We start from the raw sequence: 14,956 nt of genomic DNA, 5'->3' as shown, positions 1-14,956 counted from the left end.
TTTAAACCAGTCTGAATTTCGTTTGAAAAATGTCTGACATACGAGCGTTCTTAAAAGGGGGCGGGGGCGATTTTTTAAACGTCCGAAATGGAAAGCACGCGAGCATTAGAAAAAATTATTTATTTTGTGTTCCTCATAAATAAATTAACTTATTTCACTGCTTAGCAGTGATATACTTTAGGAAATGTTATAAGTCATATCAGCCCTTTGCAATCTTTATTTCACACATATTTGAAGGACGAGTGCGTGTGTTTGCAGGACGAGTGAAAATTTTAATGCACTCGTCCTGCAGGACGAGTGCAGTTTATGAATATTTTTGTCCCCTGATTGGAGATATTGACGTGATTCTTTCGTGCGACACACCGTCCCATGATGGTGAACAAATGTGCAAAATGATTTTAAAATCTCACAAAGAATGACATAGTTATGGCCAGGACAAGCTCATTTATGGCCATTTTTGACCTTTGAACTCAAAGTGTGACCTTGACCTTGGAGATATCGACGTAATAATTTCGCGCAACACACCGTCCAATGATGGTGAACAAATGTGCCAAATGATTTTAAAATCTGACAATGAACAATATAGTTATGGCCCGGACAAGCTTGTTCCGCCCGCCCGCCAGCCAGCCCGCCCGCATTCGCCAATCTAATAACCAGTTTTTTCCTTCGGAAAATCTGGTTAAATATTTGGGGTAGTACACAAACTTTAACATGTGCACGCTAACGGTAACGCCGACGTGATCAGGATAGCTCCATTATATATATTTCATATATAATAGTCGAGCTAAAAATGAGTGAAAATCTCTGACCCGTCCCCACCCCAACCCCTATAACTTTTGATCCAGGGGTCAGATCAAAATTCCAAATAGTGCAGGGTCGCACATAATGCTCATAGCTACCATGTGTTTAAGTTTCAAGGTTCTAGTGCTTATGGTGTAAGAGATAGTGGCTAGGACAGACGGACAGACTGATGTTGGAGATAACCACAATGAACCTGTTAACAGCCAACTAACGCTGCCAACAAAGCACAAGCTTTACGTGTTAGGATGTGGCACTATCTATACAAACTGCATAAGGAATAACAAGACGCTTAGGGTTTCAGGGACACCAAACCTGATTATGAGTCTTCCACACCTTAAGCATCTTAACCCTTTGCATGCTGGGAAATTTGTCGTCTGCTAAAATGTCGTCTGCTGAATTTCTAAAATTAGCATTTTTTTCGATTTTTTTTCAAAGAATTCTATCAGAATAGCAAACAGTTTGGATCCTGATGAGACGCCACGTTCTGTGGCTTCTCATCTGGATCCAAACTGTTTTCAAAGGCCTATAAAATTCGGTTCCCGCACTGAAAGGGTTAAATATACTTATTTGCTTGTGTACATGTACCTGATAATAAATTATTATTTATTATTACCTGTTTTGGCATCAACAAGCTTTATCCATTGGCCTCAAATTTTGCACATAAACGCTACACGATCAACCAATATGCCTTTTCATTTCAAGTTAGAAAGCAATTTAGCCCTTATTCGGCCATAATAGGGTGGAGGATCGATTTAAAATACAACTATTCCAGATACAAAAATATTAATTCATTTATTTAATGCACTTATTTTCTTCTCTTTTGCTACGAAATGACCAGTCATATTTTGCACTAGCAGATGATATTTCTTTTTTTACATATGAAAGGTAAAAAGAAATTCAAGCAGCATTTTATAATATAAATTTAAAAATGCACTAAATCATGCACTTAAAAACAATATTATTGTGATTCTGTTATTTATAATCATATTAATAATGCCTCATTTTTCTCCATTTTATGGTTAACTACGGTATCTATTTTTCCCAATTTTATGGTTTATCTTGCTTATTTTCTGAATTCAAAAGGCACTGGCTTAAAAAAACTGTCTATGCATGTAACTGTATATTGAAATCTCTTTATGAGTGATTATAAATGCATGATAAAATTCTAACATGTTATGTTATAGATAAATCTATATTGTTTGTATTTTTCCTAAACATTATTAGCCACCGTTGTGGTCAAACATATTTTTTTGTTTTATTAATGACGTTGTTTCAAAGATTACTGTAACAGAGCTACAGATAAATACCCAATGTAAAATTGCCGATTACACATAGAAAAATAAAACCATGCGTTCCGAAACCCAATTGAAATTGTCTATTACGCATATCATATTTTTCCTTTGCATAACGAGTAAATCTGTCCCGGAAATACCCTGGTCCAAAATACCCGGATTCTTTCCGCGTTGTCCAAGCGTTTTCAGTGTACGTGTTATTGTTGTGAAAATGTCGAAACCGTGAGGCCTAAAAAATGGAAACATCGTATCCCAAGCACTAACAAACTCAATTTTAAGATATTCAACCGCAGGCAACACAAAATCAGAAGCAGAAAATATAGTGAAACTAATTCTTGACGATATTGTGTCGGAGGCAATCCGCTGTCAGTGCTTACATTGTAAGAAAACTGGTGGAAAAAATCGTTGAACTTTTTTTTAAAATCAAGACTGTATAATATGGATACATCTACATAATTACACAAAATCTCTGAAACTAATCAATTAAGAGTGGAACTTCAACCAGCTTATTCAGGTAAGCAGGTGAGAATTTAAGACAGTTAGACAATGAACATACCCAATTTTAAAACAAAAGTACCCAATTGTCAATTTAAGTAGTGGGTACCAACTTTTTTGTACCCAATTGAATATGAAAATACCCAATTGAACTCAAAAGAAGTGGGTATTAACCCAATTACTCAGAAAAGTTATCTGGAGCTCTGCTGTAACGTACAATCTTTATACAGAATGAAGGAGTTTTTATTTACAAGTACACTTTTTGTATTCTTTTGATAGTCTACTTAATTTTTTTTTTACTGCTAAATAAAATAACGCGTCAGACTAATGTCGTTAAAATCTAGAGTTTAAATGAAATTATGTCACACGATATACGTATTAAAATATTTAACAACTGCATGTCCGACTTGTCGTCATTACATTCAAGTCGTCATTAAATTCAAGATTTTAAATGAAAATACGTCACAAGATATATGTATTTCATACCATACGAGTTTTTTGGGATATTTTCAGATCTGAATACTGGTATTTTACATGTCTTAAACTTTAACTGTAATGTATCGCAGATTCAGAGATGTATGTTTTGTTGTAAAGGTCATTTAAAACAAACGAATCCCATACACAAAGAGTGTCCAAATTTGTGCAAACAATTAAATTAAAACTTAGACATTTATCGATTGTCATTACCTGCTGTATAATTTATTTGTGTACTGACATATATTCAATTGTGGAGAAATCAACCGGGATCACCTTTGTGAGAATCTGGTGGAAAATCACTGCACTAACCTGAGACATCAGTCTGTCATGATTGATATTGATCAGTTGTACATATTTTTCTAATTCTGGCTACCATAACTTTAAATGTCGCTTTTTATGATTTTTGACTGGCGCGACTTAATAGTTATGGACCAACCCCATTAGAAAAGTCAACCAGAAAATCCCGAAAAGTTGACAGTTAACAAAGACCGGTCCAAAACAGGTTTTAAATGCAGTTATTGGCCCAAATCAATCACTTGATTGGAAAGATTGACATTTTTCACATTTAACCGATACATTCTTTCACAAAATACTATCTTAAACATTTAAAATTTATCTATTCTGCTCTTTCATATCGAGAAAAACAGCGATGTGACAAACTTTCTTGAAATGCGAATCTCCCGAGATTTCACGGTATTTCTACTTTTAGTAACATACCATATGTCGGTCAATAGCGATACATCGTTAATGTTATACTTGTTATGTACAAACTAAAATAAAATTTGTATTTGTATATTTGTATACCATGTGCTCAAGTGTTTTCAAATTCAGAATGACATTTCCCGGTATTTTAGAATATTCTGGCTTGTTTTGTTAACAAATTGTAGTGTAAATACAAACTCAAAGTAAATATTTAAAACTACCCGATTCACACTGAAATCAGTTTTATAATCCACCAGACGTATGTTGTTAATCACAAATAATAGATTTCAGAAAACAAAGGTAATGTTTACAATATCAGCAAAAGATGTCAAGGATGATCCGACAGTATCCAAATGAAAACTAGTCTTGGACAAAGCGACAATGGCTTCAAAATTGTGAATTTCAGACTGATGAGAGTTATTTTCATCTATTGTTAGATGCATTTGAAACATTTAAACCTTAAAATATTCCTCGATGCAGTAATTTATATTCATATACCAATATATGTAGAAATGTATCCAAGAAAATCAGTATTCTTTGATTTATAGCGTGACATAAATATGTTACGACTCTGGTTGACTTTCGATACAGAGTTGGCTTCAGAGAACAGGTATGTCAAAACCGTATAAATTGTACGCTGAAGTTTCTTTAGCTAATATTTTTCTGATGTTGACAGACCATTGACATTGCTGGGGTTTGTTGATTTTAAGACTTATTATCATCACGGGCAGAAAAACATTATAGACATTAAACAGCGCGTCATTAAGTAGACAACAGCTGCACAACTGTATGGTAAAAGGTAAATATGTATCTTAACAATTATGTTGACAACTAGCTTACGTAGCAACGTCCGAAAATGGGTACCGTCCGAAAATATGCAATATCCGACATGTATTTCAATATTTAAAATTCAAGATATAATGACGACTGAACTGTTTTACTTTAAGGAAAAAGCGGTAAAACTATGTTGAAAATCAAACACAACAAACTAAATACTTATCTGTTACGGCTAAACGACTAATTATCCCAATATAACACTGTCATTGAATCGCACATTTCTATTATAATTATTCCCCTTGAAAGTTAATGCATATTGATATAACGAATTCATCAAACGTTATCAAACATCAGTAATTTGAATTGCATCGGATTCGCACAATATTATGTGGATGTAAATCCGATCCGGTTGTTGTTTATGTGTCAAGCTCATTTTGTCAGTGAGATATAATAAATTTCTTGAGTAGTAAAATCTACTGTAAAGTACACAATGAATGAATGATACTTACATAATTCTGTCGTATCCGTCTGAATAAACATCCGCTGCACAAAATATAGACATTTGTATTAATGATAATTAAACACAATCATATTTTCTGTGTTTATTGAATTAATAACACTGAGTTTCTTTGTCGCGTTACAAGATGGCGGATGTCTAACGCTGTTTGTGAAGTGACGTCACAATGTTTATCTGTGCGCGTGCCCTTTCCCATAAAAGTATTTAAACACAAAATACTCGAAAACTTGATTTTTGCCAGGTAAAACGCCTACGCCAACAGGTAGATCGCATTCTTGTCCATATACATGTCAAATTTCAGCAAACGTGCTGGGCCAGTTTTCAAGGCGCTCAAATCGCAGTGATTCTCCCCAGCTTAACGAAACTTGGCCCCCTTTATCATTCGTTCGATTGAACGTCATCAATGATGACGTCCAAAACAGCACTCATTCCATACTAGACTTGCGACACCTTAAGGGTTTCGCGGGATGGAATGAGTGGGGAGATCATATACAATTTTCAGCTTTCAGGAAGCAAGACCCTCTGGACGTGAAACATCAGCTTTCCAACACTATATGATTCCAGTTCCATAGCACATATTGCATTAGTTCAATGGGAAGAACATTAAACGGCATATTCACAAATCTCTGAAAAACAAACAGTGCTCAAAAATATTTAAATTAGTCATTTACTATTTAATTGATTATGTCCTCTGATTGTTGCATTTTTAATTTAAATATGTGTTCCTATATGCATTTATTGTTGTTTTTACTTAAAAAACTAAAATGGATGCCCATTCTTAGTTTGCTGTCTTAGTCTACCCTAAAATTATACATGTTTCTTGCATAATTGAATTATCAAAAACTGCTTACTTGTAAAGGCATTGTCAGAGTTATTTGGTTAAGTTAGAGACAAAGTAAAGCAAATATATTTATTTTTTCTTAAAATGAATCATCCTCTGAAGCCCCCACTGGGATTCAAACCCAGATCTCTTTCCTCTGGAAAGGAAAGTATTCTATCTTGAAATACAAGGGCAAGTAAGAGGACAATTTGCAATTTTAAACCTATAAACATATAAACTTAATTTTTCACATGACCTTAGAAACAACACAGACATCTCCGAATCTGAAATACATTAGGCCACGGCTTTTATATTTCTTGGTTTACAAAACCGCCGACCCTAATTTTTGGAAAATGGGAAAAAAAATAAAATCGGAAAATCGTCTTTTTTTTAAATATTTTATTCCCGACCGCACTGCAAAACGAGCGAAACGAGAAGAAAAATCGATCTGGTTTGAGTACGGTTGCGAATAAAATCAAGTACGTACAATCACCGATTGGTTCACATATATTGCAGAGATCGGGATATTTTTCAATGTGACACATTATGTACCAGTCCTTTTATGGGCACTTCTCAAAATTTATTTCGGGTAAAAATTACAGACAATAAGAAAATCAGCGTCAGTAAAATGTCGACCCCATCAAAATTTATTTCCGAGTCTGTGACCCAACTATATTGTTTAACATGTTAATTATATTAAACAAACCCGATATTATAGTAGATAAAAAGTATTTGATAATTAGTATAAATAATCCAATAAAACACTGCCATTATTTACGATATATGTGTTTAGGAATTTTGTTTCAATGCTTAGGGCCGAGTAATTTCGGCAAATCGGAACTCAACTTGCGTAAAACACTTGCTCAATTAACAGTTAAACTCCGCCTCCGTTCTCTGCAAAAGATTCGAAGGCGGAGCTATGCACGTGCTTTTATTAAATTGGAGGATTGCAATTGAGAAACAAACACACGATTGGTTCGGCATGTTGATTGCTAGACAAAGGAAGCCAATTTTTTCGGCGCGAAATTTGTCGCTTTATTGCTTCCGACAGAAAGCGGCTTTCCTTTGATGACGTCAAACTGTCAATTCACACAGGCTGCACATTTTCGGAAGACTTTAACTGACTCCTTGTTTACAATTCCAGTAAACAAAAACACTTGCTAACATTAAACTTTGGATTAAATTATCAAAATAAAGCAAAAGCGAAGATGACAAATATGATTAAATTAATTCGCGTCAGTTCAAATAAGACGTTTTGCTTTGTAAATCAACGAGTTTTCATGACAACAACAACTTTGACAAACATTACCGCGACGACGCATGGATCGATCTACCTAGATTTTTTTTCATGCACGATCTCATAAGTCGAGTAAGAGCAAACACATACCAGGTAATTTGTGTATGAGTAGTTTATCTTATATAAGATTTATGCAACGGGCATCGCATTGCGTAATGGTGCGCATCGAATTATGGAAATGAAGCGCAGTTTTTCGTTTTAATGGGAGAAGAACGCATGTCATGTAACGGAGTGTTTAAAATTGCCTGATGTTACAAAAGGTGCTTTTAGGACTCATTTCATTTGAAGATATAGATGTGTTTTATTGCATAATTTGATTTTTTGTCTCTGTGTTAAGGTTATAAAAGATATGTTGTCTTTGTTCTGATGTTATTAGTATTAACTTTTTTTTCCAATGATGTTTTCTTTTTTTTTTTTTTTTTTCGACCGCCCGATGGACCATTTTCAAAATAATTTTTGTAAACCAATAAAAAAAAAGTCGTGGCCTTACAGTTACAATTCAGGTCTTTAGTATTGTGCATTGTACATGAATGTTTAAGTATTGTATTTATCCTTGGTACACAGAACTGCCTAAAGATGCGTAAAATACCAGTATTCAAATCTGAAAATATCCCATGTGTTTGTTTTACTCTGTTAGTATCCCTATTTTATTTCAATAAAGCAGTTTTTTCCTTCTCCTGAAAATTTAACTAAATATCAATTATGCTAATTTTTACATTCAGCAAATGACATGTGTCCGTAATGTCCATTTTGAAAATTTGGTTAAAAAAACATTATTTTTACCAAAAAGGTAGACTTAATAATTATTATTAAACAGTTGATGTATGTCGCCTTAATAAAAAAACAAAAATGGGAAAGAAATAAAATGTTTAAAAATGTCAGTTACATGACTTATAACATTAAGTAGACGATATAGCTTTGATACTTTAGGATAAGAGTAGACCTTAACACAAATAGGATAAGAGTAGACCTGAACACAAAACTTAACCAAATTTTCAATTTTCTAACTATAAAAGGGGGCATTATTCAGTCAAAAAACAGAAAAAAATGGGTACAAAAAAATGTGTGTACGAAAACAATTGGGTAAGAAAAAATTATGCCGAAAAAATATATGCTAAAATAGCTTGGGGTCTTGACCACCAAAACGGCTTGGATTTTAATTATGCTGAAATAACTCGGGGTCATGACCACCAAACTGGCTTAGAATTCAATTATGCTGAAATAGCTCAGGATCTTGACCACCAAACTGGCTGGGATTTTTATTATGCTGAAAAAGCTCGGGATCTTTACCACCAAACTGGCTTGGATTTGAATTATGCTCATAGTTCGGGTTCTTGACCACCAAACTGGCTTGCATTTTAATTATGCTGAAATAGCTAAGGATCTTGACCATCAAACTGGCTTGGATTTTAATTATGCCAAAATAGTTCAGGATCTTCACCACCAAACTGGCTTGGATTTTAAATATGCGGAAATAGCTCGAGGTCTCGGCCATGAAACTGGCTAGGATTTTAATTACGGTGAAAAAGCTCGGGTTCTTGACCACCAAACTGGCCTTGATTTTAATTATACCGAAACAGTTCAGGATCTTGACCACTAAACTGACTTGGATTTTAAATATGCTGAAATAGCTCAAGGTCTCCCCCACGAAACTGGCTAGGATTTTAATTATGCTGAAAGAGCTTGGGGTCTTGACCACCAAACTGGCCTGGATTTTAATTATACCGAAATAGTTCAGGATCTTGACCACCAAACTGACTTGGATTTTTATTATGCTGAAATAGCTCGGGGTATCCGCCACCAAACTGGCTTGGATTTTAATTATGGTTAGAAAGCTCGGGGTCTTTACCACAAAAATTGACCACCAAACTGGCTTGGATTTTAATTATACCGAAATAGTTCAGGATCTTGACCACTAACCTGACTTGGATTTTAATTATGCTGAAATAGCTCGGGGTCTCTGCCACCAAATTGGCTTGGATTTTAATTATGGTGAGAAAGCTCGGGTCTTGACCACAAAAATGGCTTGGATTTTAATTATGCTGAAATAGCTTGGGATCTTTACCACCAAAGTGGGCGGGGCCCTGGGGTGGGTAATGTGAACATGGATGGTCGAGACACTGTGTTGTCATAAGAAATCTTTAGTATTAATTTGAAGTCAATTGGTGAAGAATGGTGCGGCAGAGGCCGACGCGTATTCCCACGCCGCATGTTTGACCCAGGGGGCGCCCCAGGTTTGGTAATGCGGCCATGCATGGTTGAGATTGACCGTAACTATTGTCTTAAGAGATTTCGAGTGCTTGACAGGTTAATGTAAGCCATCATGGAGAGGGGTGGTTTATGTATGGTGGTGGTAATTTAAAAGATGAAGTTTCAAAAATAATTATAAAAATAAAATTTGGGGGGGGGGAATTCTTGGGTGGGGCATGGGGGATAGTTTGGGTGCAGTGCATTGTGGTATGTCAGGTAAGTGTTGTTTTGTCAAAGTATGAATCAAATGTGATCATATATAAAGAAGTTATGGCAATTTAAGCAAAATGTTTAATTATCTAAGTATAAAAGGGGCAATAATTCTGTCAAATGCTTGATACAGTTTTCTGCTCTTGTTTATAGATTGGGATCATGTTGGTAAAGAAGTATGCAAAATATGAAAGCAATATGTCAAAGGACATAGAAAATATTGGAGGTGGTATGCAAACTTTAACATAGATTTATAAAAAATATGCATATTCTAAGTATAAAAGAGCAATAATTCTGTCAAAATGCTTGATACAGTTGTCTGCTCTTGTTTATAGATTGGGATCATGTTGGTTATGAAGTATGCAAAATATGAAAGCAATATGTCAAAGGACATAGAAAATATTTGAGGTGGTATGCAAACTTTAACATAGATTTATCAATAATACACTTTAACTCCAATATAGTGCGGTCCGTTATAACGCTGTGTCCAATATAACGCGGGGGATCCTTGGATCCCTTTTTTTCTCCAACCTTCCATTTCTGATTCAAATCCATGTTATGCAACTTCATGTATTTTCATAAATTCAAAGAAGCTGGTGATCACAGCTTGATTGCTTTATCCGCCCGTTTAACTGATTTTAATCGATTAGAGGTTAAACGACACTCGACAGCTAATTGGTGTTAATCTGTTGTGTAATGTCAATAAAGGTGTGAAAACAAGCGAGTCGGTGTTTATTACATGTATTCCCTATCAGAGCGGTTCGATGCGCTAATTTCAATAAGGCAAGTGCAAGCGGAATAATTATCAAATTAAAGTTATTTAAAACTATTACCTGTTTATGTTCCGTATTTATCGTGTATTGTATTTCGTTGGTATAAAATATGGCTGTGTAAGTGTGTTATTGTTTATTATATGCTACACATGCTTGATAAATAAAGTTATCTTTGTGTGTGTTTAATGTTTCAGTACGTATACGAAAAATACATTTAACAAGGGACACAATTGTCACAAAACCAGGTTTTCATTGTGAAAAAAAAATCTGATAAAGGGAGAAAAGTCAAACTGAACTTTTGAAATGAACAAACAAAATTAACCCCCTTTATAAGTTTGTTTTTAAAAAAAATCTATTTTTAGTCGTGGCGACCTTGACATTGGAGATATTGACGTGATTCTTTCGTGCGACACACCGTCCCATGATGGTGAACAAATGTGCCAAATGATTTTAAAATCTCACAATGAATGACATAGTTATGGCCAGGACAAGCTCATTTATGGCCATTTTTGACCTTTGAACTCAAAGTGTGACCTTGACCTTGGAGATATCGACGTAATTATTTCGCGCGACATACCGTCCAATGATGGTGAACAAATGTGCCAAATGATTATAAAATCTGACAATGAACGACATAGTTATGGCCCGGACAAGCTTGTTCCACCAGCCCGCCCCCATTCGCCAATCTAATAACCATTTTTTTCCTTTGGAAAACCTGGTTAAAAATCCTGACGATTTATTTACATGCTAACGCAGTGTAATAGTTAACAGAGATGCACTTAAATTTTTGCCAGTTATCAGAAAGTCCACGGAAAGCACGTTTTTTACATGCTGCGTATGACGCAATAAAACAGTTCTTTGTACATGTATCGTATTGCCTCGTATTGCATTCAATCTAAATTTAAATTCGCTCGTCCAATGAAAGCTGTGTCCCATAATGCACTGTACTAATTTTTCTGAAAAATGGCGTAGGCATATGAATTTGTTTACGAAGTTCGTAAACATATTTCTTGTAATAAATGTTAAACATTATTTTTTCGTAAGTGATGTAATTATATTGGATTATCGAATAAATGTGCACATTAGAAAAGCGGTAGTTATACTGTTATCGCTCGATTCGGTTTACATGCATGTATTTGCGGTTGACAACACAGCATGAAGATACACAAGACCTATATTATAGGCTATACTTTACCTGATTTTATAGCCCCTTAAATAAATTAGCTCAAAACTTATAACGCTTTCCGTTTATAACGCTGTTGCGTGGCTTGGACCCCGTCATCCGCGTTATATTGGGGTGACAGTGTATGCATATTCTTAGTATAAAAGGGGCTATAATCCTGTCAAAATGCTTGATACAGTTGTCTGCTCTTGTTTATAGATAAGGGTCATGTTGGTAAAGAAGTACATGTATGCAAAATATAAAAGTAATTTGTTAAAGGACAAAGAAAATATTTGGGGTAGTACACAAACTTTAACATGTGCACGCTAACGGTAACGCCGACGTGATCAGGATAGCTCCATTATATATATTTCATAAATATTAGTCGAGCTAAAAATGAGTGAAAATCTCTGACCCGTCTCCACCCCATCCCCTTTAACTTTTGACCCAGGGGTCAGATCAAAATTCCAAATAGTGCAGGGTCGCACATAATGCTCATAGCTACCATGTGTTTAAGTTTCAAGGTTCTAGTGCTTATGGTGTAGGAGATAGTGGCTAGGACAGACGGACAGACTGATGTTGGAGATAACCACAATGAACCTGTTAACAGCCAACTAACGCTGCCAACAAAGCACAAGCTTTACGTGTCAGGATGCGGCACTATCTATACAAACTGCATAAGATATTATAAGACGCTTAGAGTTTGAGGGACACCAAACCTGATTATGAGTCTTCCACACCTTAAGCATCTTAATAACCCTTTGCATGCTGGGAAATTTGTCGTCTGCTAAAATGTTGTCTGCTGAATTTCTAAAATCAGCATTTTCTTCATTTTTTTTTCAAAAAATACTATCAGAATAGCAAACAGTTTGGATCCTGATGAGACGCCACGTTCTGTGGCGTCTCATCTGGATCCAAACTGTTTACAAAGGCCTTTAAAATTCGGTTCCCGCACTGAAAGGGTTAAATATACTTATTTGCTTGTGTGCATGTACCTGATAATAAATTATTATTATTACCTGTTTTGGCATCAACAAGCTTTATCGATTGGCTCTCAAATTTTGCACATAAACGCTACACGATCAACCAATATGCCTTTTCATTTCAAGTCGGAAAGCAATTTAGCCCTTATTCGGCCATAAAAGGGTGGAGGATCTATTTAAAGTACAACTATTCCAGATACAAAAATATGATTTCATTTATTTAATGCACTTATTTTCTTCTCTTTTGCTACGAAATGACCATATACCAGCTTACGCATATTTTGCATTAGCAGATAATATTTCTTTTTTTACATATGAAAGGTAAAAATAAATTCAAGCAGCATTTTATAATATAAATTTTAAAATGCACTTAATCATGCACTTTTAAACAATATTATTGTAATTCTGTTATTTATAATCATATTAATAATGCCTCATTTTTCTCAATTTTATGGTTTACTATCTATTTTGCCCAATTTTATGGTTTATCTTGATTATTTTCTGAATTCAAAAGACACTGGCTTAAAAAAACTGTCTATGCATGTAACTGTTTATTGAAATCTCTTTATGAGTGATTATAAATGCATGATAAAATTCTAACATGTTATGTAATAGATAAATCTATATTGTTTGTATTTTTCGTAAACATTATTAGCCACCGTTGTGGTCAAACATATTTTTTTGTTTTATTAATGACTTTGTTTCACAGATTACTGTAACAGAGCTACAGATAAGGTGCGCATTTGTTTCAATACCCAATGTAAAATTGCCGATTACGCATAGAAAAATAAAACCATGCGTTCCGAAACCCAATTGAAATTGCCGATTACGCATATCATATTTTTCCTTTGCATAACGAGTAAATTTGTCCCGGAAATACCCTGGTCAGAAATACCCGGATTCTTTCCGCTTTTTCCAAGTGCTTTCAGTATAACCTTCAGCACAATAATATGTACGGAAAAAAGTGTCTTTGTGACTACGTGTTATTGTTGTGAAAATGTCGAAACCGTGAGGCCTTAAAAATGGAAACATCGTATCCTAGGAACAAAGAAACTCAATTTTAAGATATTTAACCGCAGGCAACACAAAATCAGAAGCGGAAAATATAGTGAAACTAATTCTTGACGATATTATGTCGGAGGCAATCGCTGTCAGTGCTTACATTGTAAGAAAACTGGTGGAAAAAATCGTTGAACTTTTTTTTTTTAATCAAGACTTTATATTATGGATACATCTACATAATTACACAAAATCTCTGAAACTAATCAATTAAGAGTGGAACTACAACCAGCTTATTCAGGTAAGCAGGTGAGAATTTAAGACAATGAACATACCCAATTTTAAAACAAAGGTACCCAATTGTCAATTAAAGTACCCGGTAGTGGGTACCGACTTTTTTGTACCCAATTGAATATGAAAATACCCAATTGAACTCAAAAGTAGTGGGTATTAACCAAATTACTCAGAAAAGTTATCTGGAGCTCTGCTGTAACGTACAATCTTTATACGGAATGAAGGAGTTTTTATTTACAAGTACACTTTTTGTATTTTATGATAGTCTACTTAATTTTTGTTTTACTGTTAAACAAAATAACGCCGCACGCGTCAGACTAATGTCTTTACAATCTAGAGTTTAAATGAAATTATGTCACACGATAGACGTATTAAAATATTTAACTGCATGTCCGACTTGTCGTCATTAAATTCAAGTAGTCATCAAATTCAAGATTTAAAATGAAAATACGTCACAAGATATGTGTATTTCATACCATACGAGTTTTTAAGGATATTTTCAGATCTGAATACTGGTATTTTACATGTGTTAAACTTTAACTGTAATGTATCGCAGATTCAGAGATGTATGTTTTGTTGTAAAGGTCATTTAACCCTACATATCTCAGACACAAAGAGTGTCCAAATTTGTGCGAACAATTAAATTAAAACTAAGACATTTATCGATTGTCATTACCTGCTGTATAATTTATTTGTGTACTGACATATATTCAATTGTGGTGAAATCAACCGGGATCACCTTGGTGAGAATCTGGTGGAAAAATCACTGCACTAACCTGAGACATCAGTCTGTCATGATTGATTGCTCAGTTGTACATATTTTTCTAATTCTGGCTACCATAACTTTAAATGTCGCTTTTTATGACTTTTGACTGGCGCGACTTTATAGTTATGGACCAACCCCATAGGAAAGTCAACCAGAAAATGCCCAAAAGTGGACAGTTAACAAAGACCGGTCCAAAACAGCTTTTAAATGCAGTTATTGGCCCATATCAATCACTTGATTGGAAAGATTGACATTTTTCACATTTAACTGATACATTCTTTCACAAACTACTATCTTAAACATTTAAAATTTATCTATTCTGCTCTTACATATGGAGAAAA

Source organism: Dreissena polymorpha, chromosome 1, assembly GCF_020536995.1.
Source record: "Dreissena polymorpha isolate Duluth1 chromosome 1, UMN_Dpol_1.0, whole genome shotgun sequence".
NCBI lineage: Eukaryota > Metazoa > Mollusca > Bivalvia > Myida > Dreissenidae > Dreissena > Dreissena polymorpha.
Note: the sequence above shows the minus strand (reverse complement) of the source record.